We start from the raw sequence: 13,710 nt of genomic DNA, 5'->3' as shown, positions 1-13,710 counted from the left end.
CTACACTTTTATTTATTTCAGCTGACAGCAGTCTCCCTGTCCAGATTTGTAGCAGCACAATACATTAGGAAAACACTTCAGAGTTCAAATTTGGGTTTCAGTTTAGCAATTTACACCAGTATAACAAAGCCCTTAAGCGTTTCTAGCACCTCCACTGATCTGAGAAGTACCCTAACTAGTAACCCTTAGGCAAGAAAACACACTGAATCTGGATAATTCTGAGTTTACAGGCAGTTCCCCATGAATCAGTGCAGACACTGTAGTGGCAGAAATGCCAGGATTTGGTGTTGGATTTTACCTATATTATATGTGTTGTTAATTTGTATATTCTAATCATGGAAGACCCCCCCCCCCCCCAGCACCACTTACACTGATGTGAAATTTCTAAGTACACATATTGCACAAAACATTTATATTTCTATTAATGCAAACACCAATCTCTAAAAGCATGTCAGATAGTTACCAGACTTACTTCATCTATTACAATTTTCATAGGCAACAAAACCAAAAGGGATCTTCTGGGTCATCAAATCCATTACACTATCAAATTCAGTTTATAATTGCTTTCCTAAACTGCTCCTTGTTCACCTTAGAGCCATTTTTTTTATTTGGGAGCATCATCTTTCAAATGGCTAAAAGATTTCTACTTTGTTTGTGAACTGTTTAAATCTGTTCCACATTTTTTATGCCTACGCTGCTTTTTGGTTCAAACACATCTCTGTGAGTACATCCAGAAATAAAATTGGTGTAGGTGAACGATCACTCAACCTGCATAAGAATAAATCTGAGTTGTAGGTGTGCTGGGATTTCAGTTCATGCTTCATCCCTGTGCTCACCTCAGCCTTGGGATGATATTTCCTGGCTGATTTAAATGTAAGATTAGAGCACCTCCAGAAGGAGCAGGTTCTGCTCCACAGGCAAGTCCCTCCATCCACCTCTGTCACGTCAGGTCCTGCATCAGTGAACCTTTAGGTGTGCTGGATCCATTTACCTCTCACTGAAACCCAACACTGTGAAGAAAATCATTTACCTAGCTCCAGCTCCAGCATTTGCTCACTTTTCCAGACTCAAATAATGTAATTAATTTAAGTGTTACCATTAGAAAAAAGTTTTAAAAGAAACAAGTATCTCTCAGGCTTATGGGAAGTTTACTGACCCTCTGAAAATGTTTCTTAAAACATCTCCCATTTCCTTCCTCTACATCTGTAAAATCTGATTGCACAAAGATTTTCTTCACCCAACAACATGTTGGTTTTAACAACTTCTAAAACTTCTCACTTTGGGGAACACCTTTATCTGTAGGATATCTTATTTTAGAAATTCATTCCTGAGGTGACATTTTAGTAGATGTATTCATAAGAATGCAGAAGTATTTTTAGTATTTTTTAAAAATAGCTGAAATTCTGAAACCACCTGTAGACCTTTGCTTCTGGCAAACTTCATTATATTTTTTGTTGCTTTGCCCTTTAAAAGCAAACCCACTATGTTTTAATGAAATTATAATACCAATTTTTTTTCCTATATTCTAAGTACTCAATTTGTTTAAAGTGCTCATGAGGGTTTTTTACCCCTAGAGGTGACTCATTCTTCCTTTTTTATCAAATTATTCTATAGATTTTTCAATACATCCATGCAGGATCAAGTCTAATCTAAACACTGGGTATTTTTGCAATTTCATTAAGAGATACAGAATGGAAGTGACTTTCTCGTTCTCTGTCAAGGCAGAGCAGTTTCCAGATTTTCTTTTTGTAACATAGAAAAACTTAAAATATTCTTTGTCTTTACATTAACTCCTAATTTCCATATTAAAATGTTTCTGTTATTGTAGAACAATATTAAGGCAAAATAATAGTTTTTAAATGACAAAAACCTCTTTCAAACCTCACCATAATGTCTCAGCTCATTGGGAATAATCTTCTCCACAGTGTGATATTGATAGTTGAATTCCACATTAATATTCATCTGTAAAATAAGCACCAAAGGTCATCATTTGGCTCCTGGTGGGCATCCTGGTCTTCTACTTGTGTCCTGAAAATCTAGAGTGCGACATCTGGAGCTTGACAATGTCATATCCCCAAATACAGCTATGATCCCAAAACTTCCCCAGGGCTTCAGATTTTTTTTTTTCAGCGTGTAGAAGTGCAAAAAATTTTATATCATATGGGAAGATTTTTTTTTCCATTTAAAATGACAACTCACTCAAAATATTATTCAAATACTTGTGGAAAAAGCTTTCCAAAACACTATCCCATCATAAATGATGACCTTCATTTTGAGTGGAATGACATCTTCTCTTTACCCAGAAATTATGGTTTAATTTTGATAGCTCCAAATATTCTTTTTTTAAGTAGTAATGAAACAAACATTAGAAAGGTCTATTTTTAATTGTTAGAAAACAAACAAAAAATTTTGTACAGGCCTGCCTATTTTCTAGTTGCAGGATAAAATGCTCCTTTTACACAAATTTAACTGGTAATTATAAAGGAGTAAGAGCAGCTGAAGACAGAAAAGAGAAGAGAAAAAAGGAAGTTATATTGGATTAGTTGTAGAAGTTATTTATTATTTTATTACTATGGTTTAGGCATCCTGGAGTGAATTATGGCAGATGCTGTACAAAGCCAAGCAGGGACACAGACTCCAGAAGCCACCAGTGAAATTTCTTTTTCCTTCAAAATCCCTCCAGCCCAGAGCAGATGTCAGGCTGGTAATACACCAAAGACACCAAAAGCAAAGAATAGTTAATTACTCAGACTGGTTCCTACTACAGAAAAGAAAATAGGAACTTTTTAGACAACTTTTGCCCCAAACGTGGATCCCCTGATCGTGTTTTTACCCCAGAGTTTTCCTCCTTGGTTTTGCAGAACCTTTCTGCAGCACCAAGCAGGGATCTGGGACATGAACCCTCAAACCCTCCCCAAGAATTTCCAAAAATTCAACAAAAAATGGCTCAGAATAAGATACTATTTTTTCCTCCATATATCTTGATGGTGTCTTCTTATACTTTTATGTTTTAGTGTGTTTATAAGTAAATAAGTAAAATTAACAAAAATGCTAAAAGGTATGTTTTTAGCAGGGCATCTTGGTGGTTTTCAATGCTCAAGACTGTTCCTGAGAGGATATTTTCCTGCCATGTCCCATACTACCCCTACTTATTCACAGTGACAGTGGGAATTTTTATTGTTTTTTGCTATGCAGTCTAGAGAAAAACTTACTTTATGCGGTCTGGAGTCTATTCAGAAAGATGCTAAAACCAAGAAGTTAGAAGAGAAATTGGAAAAATTTCAAATAGGTGAAGGGGAATTTGTCCATCTGATGAGGAGTGATGATTCCACGACGCTCCTCCACGAGACATCTCCAGAGAGACAAAGCTCAGCTCGAGGTTTGCCACACGTGAATCAGAGAAATCCAGAGGCAGGATATCCTGATCATCCCTGACAACTGGATAACGAGACAGAGCATTCCTGGGGCACGTGGTTGGATGCAATTGCACATCAACAAGCGCTGGAGATGATAAACAGAAGAGCAGTGCAAAAATACACTGTGGTTGGCAGCTGTGGGTGAGGAGGAGCTCTTGGCATACCCGAGCACAGAAGCTTTGGTGGAGGAGGATGACTTACCCAGGAGCTGCTTGTTTGTAACTTTGACAAGTGTTTTCTTTCAACGTGGATGATGTGCTCAAGCTAAATGTATTGTTACACCCAGATTGACAGCTCACATTTCCAGTGCTGTCCGTTTAACTCACGAGCAGCAGGAGTGTGATGGAAGTCTCATGGCAGCAACACTTCTAGTGAAACTCTGTGGAGGAAATATTTCCCGAAACGTTTGCCCAGCTTGGATACACCAGCTGAAATGAAAACAGCCAGCCCAGGATGAGAAGGTGACGTGATGGGTAAGTACATCACAACCACTGTCTCCTGAAAGTTGTGAAAGCTGAGGTGGCCAACAGAGCAAAGATATTGACAATTATCTTCACGTACTTAACATGAGTTCAGCTGCTATCCCACACACTTCTGAAGTGTGGTGAAACTCAGATAAAATATTCCAAGATCCATTTTCCTAATCAAAGTTATCTGACCAGCAATTTAGATCCACTTAGAGCTTCCAAGCCTGCACAGACACCACAGTGGAATTCTTCTGCACAAAGAGGGCTTCACCAGAGCTGATCTCTTCCACACAGTCAGGAAAAATCCAAAAGAGTCCAAATAAGCGTCCCAAAATCCCTCCAGACCAGTGCTGGGCTTCACTTGGGCAATGACCTCTCCGATAGGAACGGCTCACCCAAGGTCCTGAGTAATTATGGATATTAAGGATCCAATATCATTTTCCAAGCATGGGCACGTGAGCACTAACATCCTAGCCAAACACCAATTTGGAGAATTATTTTGCCTACCTAAAGTCCCAGTTTTTATCAGAATTTTTCATTTCCAAAGCTGTTCTGCAGTGCTGCTGAGTGCTGTTAAACAGCTGCAATATCTCACCCCAGAGATGGCTGCATTTTAGTGGTGGGTGATGCTATCCAAAGAGTTTGAATATCAGTTTAATCACTTTGGCATCCTTCAGGAACAAAGTCACTATTTAAATGTAAGATTATTGTAGAGAATAAAATTGTCAATAAATGTAGTAATGTCTATCTCTAACTATAAGCAATTAGAGAGCTGATCTTCAACTCTCAAAAAATAACACCAGATGGTATTTTTCAGAAAAGTCAAATGTAGAATATTATATTTTTTTGCATTTTTCAGTACATCATCATGGCAAATAATATTATGTGAATCCTGCAAGTACAAGAAAAATCTGCAAGTATAACATTCTTCTCTTCCAGCGAACATCCTGTGAATTCATAAATATTTACATTTTACAAGTTATAATTATGTAGCACTGGAGGAAAAAAAAGTGACTGTACATACAAGTTTATAAAAGAACATTCATAAATTAAAAATGTGCATTGTTCTGAAAATGATACCTACTGTGTTTTTTGTGTCAGCCTGTCAAACCATGGGGTACCTTCCAACCTCTCCCTCAGCTGGGAAAAAATTAGACTTTTAGGTCTGAACAGCTATTGATCTCTTCGTGTTGTTACTATTAATAGTTTTAAATCATTATTTGTGAAGTCATCACTGGAGGGATCTGTTAAAGCAGCAAGAAAATTTTCTATTGCCACAGGGATTATGGTCCTGCACAAGTTGACAAACAAAGATGCATTCCAAAAAATTTTGGAATTTTGTGGGAAAACCTTCACCCACTTGCCTAGATTCAGACAGCTCAGTGTTATCCTGTCACTTTTTTTTTTTAAACTGGAATTTTGTATAGTTTTCCTGTTGCTGCAATTTATGTACTAAATGATAATTTTAGTGTTAATGAATCTGAACTGCAGGAGAGTCCTGGAGCTGAGATTTCAGTTGCAAGAACATCATTTTCTCAGCAACCAGCAAAAACTATTCATTGAAGACTATTTTTATTAAAGGAATTTTACCATTTTTGTTCATGAATAATCCATGAACAGATGTTGATTTTTACAAGTTCAGTTGTTATTTGAAATTGTTTGAATACTTTATACAAACATATTGCAACCTCTGGGTTATTTGTATTTTTTTTTTTGTTGTTCTATTACAATGTTCAACTATTCATTGTGAGATAGATTGTCTCCTCATGCAAATAAATCCTTACCAATGTAAAAGAATAAAATGGTTGGACAGGTGACCTAGGTGTATTATTCATGATGTAAATTCTTTAAGGGGAAAAAAAAAAACTTTACGACCACAAAAATCAATTTTTGCAAAAAGGAAAAAAGAAAGGAGAAAATTATTTGTACAAATGCTTAATACTGGCTGTAGGATGGTCAATCCTTCTGAGTGTACTTATCAAAGTAAAAGTTGTGCACAACCATTCATGCAAATAGATAAGGATTTATGAATATGGGAGTTGCTTTGATGTCTTAATTAATAGCTGTGGAATCACCTTTCACTCTTTCTCTAAAGCATTTGTTCAGCTGCATTGTTGAGATAAAACAAAACCCACGGTGGCAGCACCTTTCTCTTGTAGGTGTTTCCAACCTGGGATGCGTTTTCATTTTCCCTGGGCTCTTTCCCTGCAGGCAGAACATGCATTTCCTGCTCTTCCTTCTTTTCTAACATGCCAAATTTGCATCCACACCAGACAGTTTGTCACAGGAGAAGCCTGTGAACACAGCAGGCGACTTTTCAACCATAACTTTTACCTTGTTAGCTTACGCATTATTACCCTAATTCCAGACAAATGATGCCACGTCTTCCAAGAAGAAGGAAGTCACCAAAAAAGATTTCCAAGCCTGATTTAAGTATCCAGACCTGAAGTCCTTTCACCTGCATCTACACAACCTGAATCCTTCCCCCTTATCCTTGAGTGAGATCCCTTTTAGGTGCCTTCCTGGCAGTCCTGACAGACATTTATTGAAAGGCTTATTATTTATTGGAGCTGCCACCTCCTGGTTTTCATAGAGCCATTTAGGTTGGAAAAACATCTAAGATCATAAAATGCAAGTATTTTCCAACCATCTGTGGAAAATTTACATAAAAATAACTGACCAAACTATGCTGATCTTCAAGTCCATGTTCTGGGAAGCAATTAACTTTTCTGAGAAACTACACTGAAATAAAAGAAAAGTTGTCAGTAGCACCATGGGGACAGAGAGGTGCTGGCTGTCCAGATTATTGAATAATTTGGGGAAGGCAGGTGGCAAGGTTGGTGGGATGTTTTCATTATTTCTGTTACCTTTCTGAGCTTGTTTTCTACATGATCTGAATCACTTGAAGCTGGCTGATGGTTGTGGCTGTGAGGAGCCTGGAGCCACAGCAGGAGGGGAACTGGTTCCAGCTGAAAGAATGTAGATTTAAATTGGGAATATTGGATATTGAGAAGGAATTCCTGGCTGGGAGGGTGAGCAGGCCCTGGCACAGGGTTCCCAGAGCAGCTGTGACTGTCCCTGGATCCCTGGAAGTGCCCAAGGCCAGGCTGGACAGGGCTTGGAGCAGCCTGGGATGACGGAAGGTGTCCCTGCCATGGCAGCGTTGGATTGGGATGACCTTAAAGGTCCATTCCAGCCCAGAACATTGCACAATTCTATGATTTTGCTCTTGGGCACCAGCCAATACCCCTGGCAGCCAGAGAGGAAAACTTAAAACTGAAATTATGCGCAAAATAGAGATTTTTGTTTATACCTGTAAAGCATCTTAAGCTTGCTCCCTTTCTATTTAATGCAGTTGGTAACATTCTCTATGGGGCCACCACGAGATTTTTATTCCTGATTCTTTCTTCATGGAAGCTGCAAGCCAAGCCACGAATCCAGGTATGTTTATATGTTACTATATATTTCAGCCTCTCCAATGTACTAATCCCCATAGTTGACAGCACTTATGTTGCAGTGACCTGCAGTCATCTGATCAACTTTCTGAATACTTACCAGCTATAATCAAATATATTCTCATCTCTTATTTGAACAAATCAAACAGAAATTGAATACATTTTTTTATGAACACTAGCAATATGTTCTCTTCTCTGATAATTTTGACATTAAAATTCCATTTTAATAATCCCATCCTTCAGGCTTTGCAGACTCTTAAGGTATTAAAGCAAAAATTATCCTAAGCAGTTAGATTATAATGTATTTAAAGATTAGACATTTCATGTTGAATATTAACTGCTCCACTTCCCAGGGAAAAAAAATGATGCAGGGGTTCTTTTCCTAGTATAATTTATACATTTTTGATAGGTTGACTATACAAAGTTCAAACCTTCTATGAAAAAATGCTACAAAATATACTCATAGTTCTGCATTAAAAAATGGTATGTAAAGGTATGAGAAAACATTTTTGCTGACATCATTAACATAATTTGATCCCTCATAAATGGGAAAAACGGCTGTTCCACCTCAATGCAGCCTGTCAGGCTTCTGAGCTGAGACAAGATAATAAAATACTTGCAGTCTAAGGAACTTTTATTTACATATCATAAAAGACAGGTCACACATTTGAACTTTAGGTTTCATAATTATATAAAATGGAGAAGCATTAGTAAATTACTCTGGAACAAAGCAAATTATAAAAAAGAAAAATTAACTAATTCATAAGTATTTCAGATATTTTTCTATATCACAACAATTCTTTATGAACACTCCCCACCCCTGGAAGTGTCCTAGGCCAGGTTGGGTGGAGATCTGAGCACCCTGGAAGGTGTCCCTTGTTGTGGTAGGGGTGGAACTCGATGGGTTTTAAGGCTCTGGAATTTTATGAACGCCCAAACACAGGTCTGAATTCAGAACAATCAATCAGCCACAACTCCTGACATGGACATTGTCCTCTCACCACTTGCTGAGCAAAACTTGCTCTCCACCCAGTAAAATCCCCTGCTTTAAGCTCACTCACTGCCTTATTCTGAAATAGTTTCTTTGCATGGAAAAACCTTCACCTGCAGAGACAAAAAACCAAGTTTTCTTGGAGTTTTTACTTCTGAGTATAAACTTGCAGTGTGGCTCAAAAAGACACCAATCCTGCCAGTTCCCCCAGCAGCAGAGGCACCTGTGGAGCCACTCCAGGGCTTTCCCTCCTCCAGGCAGCAGCACAGGGTGTTTCTCTTCTCTTTGTATAAACAAAATAATTGTTTACTGGGGGGAAAACCCTGTGGTCCAAAGGAATCTTTTTCCATTGGTGGGTAAACAACATCAGAGACAGCCTTTGTTTCCACACTGACACCATAAATACACACCCTTTCCTGTGCTATTACTTCTTCATTTTTTAACAATGTGCTTGTGCTATTAGAAGTGTATTTTGGGTTATTTCTGTGGAACATTGCACATCTTTTCTCTTTGTCCTTTTGCCTTGCCCTTCAATTTTGACCGTGATGGATCTAAGCATATTTAGGACATTAAGGGCAAACTAAATTGTTGTTTATACAGTTAAATGTAAAAAGCATAATGGTAGGGTAGTGTCTATATTCTGGAAAATAAGTACACTTGTCTGATTTTTATTACATATCTTCTCTCCTGATGTGTACTGAGTAAATTGTGGGGTCTCTGCTGAAAATGCAACATGAAAGTTTAATTCATCTGCAGGATCTGTCAACCTGAGCATGCACTGAGCAACTGAAAACAAAGGGAGAACACTTGAGCTTTAGGAGAGACACTCTAAGGACGTCTTAATGAAATCTGTGTCACCACAGGGCTGGTAAACACAGGTGAGTGATGGACACGGGTGATCTCCTTCACCAACAGCCTGACCCTGGCATCAACATCTGCCCTGGCTCTGCAGGCAGCCCCTGGGGCATTGCCACCCCGAGGCAGGAGCTGAGAGAGAATCCAAGACTGGTTTGGGTTGGAAGAGACCTTAAAACCACACCCTGCCATGGGCAGAGACTCTTTCCACTGTCCCAGGCTGCTCCAAGTCCTGTTCAACTTGGCCTTGGGCACTTCCAGGGATCCAGGCACAGCCACAGCTGTGCTGGGCACCCTGTGCTGATGTCCAATCACCCTCACAGTCAGGGATTTCCTTCTAATAGCTCATTTAAACTCTGTTTAAAGCTTTGTCCAAGTCTCCCTTGACTTCTGGAAATTTCCCTACAGGAATTCCTGTGAAGTCTGGAGATGAGGACCCAACAGGGCGTTTTCCAAGCACGACACACAAGTCTGGTGGCCTGTGCGTGCAAGGGCTGCTAATCCAGCCCCGGCTCCCTGAACTCACACACACACATGCACTGCTCTGCCTGCCCAGATGTTTTCTGATTAATAATGAGGTCACCCCCAATGCCAAAAACACGGCCTTGTAGTTCTCCAACACTCTTGGAAAGCCACGGAGTGTTTAAGGGGGATGAAAATTTTAAATACAACATAAGTATAAAACACAATAAATCAAACGAATTTGTTTAGATGAAAAGCACTTTTTTGTTTTTGTCAGCACGGCAACTGTATATTCCACAATTACTGTAATGTTTTCTGACATAAAACTGCTGTATCTGACCCAGGACTCTGGTTACACCCCTTCTAGCTTCACAGGATGGTTCTTGAGAAAATGTCTGTATTTTAACAGGCATTTATTTCCAAGGCTAAAATAGAAAACAAAAATATAAAATTGGAAAGGGATAGTACACACCATTACTATATCTGTTCCTTGGTCACCATCCCCTCAAAAAAAATAATTGAGAAAAGAGTGAAGGAGGCTCAATTCCTCGAATTTCTGCCCCAAAATGATGGGCAAACCTGCAAAGGCAACTAAAATGCCTGACCCTAAACAAACCAGAGGAGAGACATGGCTGTGTCACAGTCCTGCTTCTCCCTTAAAAACTCTTGGCATCACCCTCATGACCATTCCCTTCTCCTGCTTTTGCTTTATATTTATATATTTATAAAGTCATGCAGCTTTATATTTAACCATAAACAACTTCAACAGCTCTAAAGCCCAGCACCAAACAGCTGAGTGTGGATCCTTCCATAATTTTTTTGAGTCCCTAAAGGCAGAGACCTGGAACGGGAGATGCCAGCAGAGACCAAGGGCTGGTCCTACCCCACCCAGGGAAGCTGGGGCTGAGGACCACAGAGCCATGGGAAGAGCAGCTCTTTTTCCAGGCTCATGCAGCACCACCTATGGACAAAAAGACTGCATTTCTCTGGAGTATTTGGGAATGGCAGAGCCTCCCACCCTTGCTGCTCCCGCAGTATCGCGTGTGCTGCCGTTCCCGCTGCCTGGAGCGCTCGGGGAGCAGCAGGGCTGGAGGCACTTTGCATCTCTTTGATTTAATCCAGAAAGAAATCTTGAGAAACCAAAGAAGGTGAACGAGAGTAAGCGTCTGGCACTAAACTGCAAGGATCAAAGACCCAGAAAATCGAGTTTTGCATAAAAAGTCAGGCGGTTCCCGAGGCCTCTTTGCCCAGACCCAGGTGCCTCAATAAACAGTTTAATCTGGGGGTTTTCTGCTGTGATTCTGTTCCATAACACACAGACATGAAATTAGAAATCACACTATTGCTAAGAAATAACACCCTGAGTGCTCGTGGCTTTCCCAGCTCCTTCTGCACGTTTCAGGCTCCGTGTGGCGTCGGGAGCCTGCGGAACCCCAGCGCTGCAATCTGGGATTTGCCATGATAAATGGCTCTGCAGCAGGGCTGCACACTAGAATTTCAAAGTTTGGGGTTTTTAAATTGTGTTTCTCTTCTTACAGGAGAGAATCTTGAGAATGTGAAGCACATCACATAGGGACTGATATCTGCCAGCTCCCTGAGAGTATGGAATGAATTGTGCCTTGAGATGTGAGGCATCCCGTTCTCCTTAGTGCTGAACCTAAAAGTGACAACTTTCAGCTCTGAGAGAAGTGAAAATGGGAGTGCAGAAAGTAACAATTTTTTAAAAAGAGCAAAATTAATTTTGATTTTTATAGGGCATTGCTTCATAGAATATACTTTCATTTGTATTTCAGAAGAAAAATTTTGGGGAAAACCCCACAAAACCTCCCCTAAACACACACAAAAAAACCTATGTCTGAGATGGAAATAAAATCGTAGAATCTGGCACTTTTTGCAGAAATTAGATGTGGCTTGATACAGAGCTAATACAAAAGAATGCCTCTTGAACTGAAATATTATTGATGGACCTTTGTTCTACTGGCTGCTTTCCTAATTTGATTAATTGTAGAAATTTGGATGAGTGCAAGCTCAGAACATTTGGGGTTTTAAGTGCAGGAATTTCTGTTGCACTTTATGTCAGTGAGTGATAATGACATATCTTGAACTTCAAAGGTGTCTAAGCAATTAGAGATTCTCTGCAAGAGAAAATGCAGAGAGGAAAAAATAATAAAAAAACCTGTTTTTGAACAGTATTCCACAAATGCTGAATATTAAGCACATTTTGAGAATATTTGAGTAGCATTAAGTGCACAGCTTGCTTTAAAATGATGAATAATTTGACTTTTCAGGATAGAAAGTGGTGCCATGAGTCTCCTCTTGAGCCCATCTTTTATTTGTACAGCCCTATAACACCACGATTTCATGCTACATGTGTTGCTTGTTATATATCCTAAAAATTCAATTTTCTTGTCCCAGAAGGAAGGAGCTATAAGTGAAAGCAGTCATTTGATCATAAAGTGTTGTCAACGTGAAGGAAACCACTTTTGAACACTCTGCCACCACCCATATTTGTGGCAATCATGCAAATCACTTCAAACTGGCCTGAAACCTGAGTTCCTCTGGGTTTCAGTGGAGCTACAGCAACGGTGGGCACACAAGGAAGGAGAAAAAGCATCTGATAAATGTTTCTGTGAGCATTTATCCCTGCCAAGATAGAAAAAAGTACACAAGTGGTGTTGCACCTACAGTGCTGGGATATATGAGTCTCTGAAATGGTGATCTCTATCTCAAAAACTATTTAAGCAGCCTCTGATAGGGCAGCCACTGTGGTTATAAGGCTTTCTTTCCCAGAGTGATAGAGCACAGTAAAATACCTTTTAAAACAAAGTGGATGTTATTGCTGACCAGATTCTGACTCTGGAGAATTTATGGTGCTTTATCTTTGCACAAGTTCTCCATCCTTCTCTACTTTTCCTTGCGTGGAACATGTTTATCAGCCACAAAAGGGATTGTATTTTTTCCTTTTCATGAATAAGTTTCTCAGAATTTGAGGGGTGCAGCTGAAGGATGGTGGCAAACATCTAAAACTTTTATTGCCAGCATCTCATCAGTAAATGGCACAGTTTGAAATTGCTTCAGGGCTTCAGGGTTTTATATTTGGGTTGTTCTTCCAAATTCTCTAGAATAAAATGATTTTTTATTATTATTCTAAATAAACCCCTGGTAGTATTGCACTTCCCTAAAAAAAAAAAAATAAACATGGAAAATAACTCCATCAAATCCAACCACTCCTAAGTCCTCACTTTCTCCTCCTCCAGAGATGCACTGGTGTGACAGGCTGACCTCCCCTACCTAAGATTGGATATATTGATCCAGAAACTGCTCTTATCAACTATGACTGCTGCTGGGATTTTGTGGGCACGTTATTACTGCTGAGAATTGAACTTTTGTCTCTCAGGCAGCGTTTCCAGACCCCTTTGGCACACGGGGCGACTCCAGCGACCCGGAATGTCTTATGTGCAGAGGCAAATATCAGAACATGATCTGTAATTAACAGCGAGGAATTCTTAGTGACTTAAATGCCCAGAGCACTTGCATCAACTGCAGAGCTAAAAGAAAAATATTATGTTATAGGCCGGCCTTAACTTTTGCTAATTTTGTGACAGATGTGTAAGGGAAAACTCCACAAGGATCTCTCTGTCCCTGCTTGTTCACTTTAAAATGCTTTTAAATAGAGATGAAAAATTATGTGCACAGCACACTTTCAGAATTTTTGTTTTGCTCTTAAAAGCAAGACTCCCAAACAATTTTATCAAATGCTGTGCTGTCCCTGGGAAGCCATGGGGTATGAGCTTAACGCAGCCCCAGACACGCCGAGCCTCAATGCTGCAGTGCTTCCTCTGGAGTCAGGGATGCTGGTGGCAGGGGTTAAGCCAAGCAGTTGTTTGAGCCTCGTTGTTTGAGCCAGGATCCTGCCTGCACGTGTCATCACAAGCACTTCTGAGCAGTTCTTTAGACTTCAGGGGTAAGTGATGCACGATAATGGCAGCAAACATTTTCTTTACAAAGATAAGACCACGATCTAAATTCTCTCCTTGCTGTACCATTGTAAAGGGTGGTTTGAG

General features: G+C 39.7%; 2 long non-coding RNA genes across 12 annotated transcripts in view; both read right to left on the bottom strand.

Annotated features, from left to right (window-relative positions):
• Positions 1–397: 397 nt before the first annotated feature.
• LOC137477579 (uncharacterized) lies at positions 398–2,038 on the bottom strand. Its single transcript, XR_011001059.1, has 2 exons — positions 1,887–2,038; positions 398–1,010 (listed from the first exon to the last, which is right to left on the bottom strand). It is a non-coding gene; the product is annotated as an uncharacterized lncRNA (long non-coding RNA).
• Positions 2,039–2,550: 512 nt separating this feature from the next.
• The window catches only part of LOC137476788 (uncharacterized), a 20,663-nt gene continuing 9,503 nt past the window's right edge, over positions 2,551–13,710 (bottom strand). The window contains exons 2-7 of one of the 11 annotated variants that reach the window (XR_011000595.1): positions 8,396–8,442; positions 6,751–6,852; positions 6,030–6,177; positions 4,968–5,127; positions 3,213–4,830; positions 2,551–2,701 (exon numbers count right to left, since the gene is read on the bottom strand). This is a non-coding gene — a long non-coding RNA (uncharacterized lncRNA). Of the gene's footprint in view, positions 2,702–3,212; positions 4,879–4,967; positions 5,128–6,029; positions 6,178–6,750; positions 6,853–8,395; positions 8,443–13,710 lie in introns of all 11 variants that reach the window. The other 10 variants (XR_011000588.1, XR_011000592.1, XR_011000587.1 and 7 more) reach the window with 10 other exon arrangements.

This window comes from Anomalospiza imberbis, chromosome 7, assembly GCF_031753505.1.
Source record: "Anomalospiza imberbis isolate Cuckoo-Finch-1a 21T00152 chromosome 7, ASM3175350v1, whole genome shotgun sequence".
NCBI lineage: Eukaryota > Metazoa > Chordata > Aves > Passeriformes > Viduidae > Anomalospiza > Anomalospiza imberbis.
The sequence above is the reverse complement of the archived record's forward strand: the minus strand, read 5'-3'. Positions and strand labels throughout refer to the sequence as shown.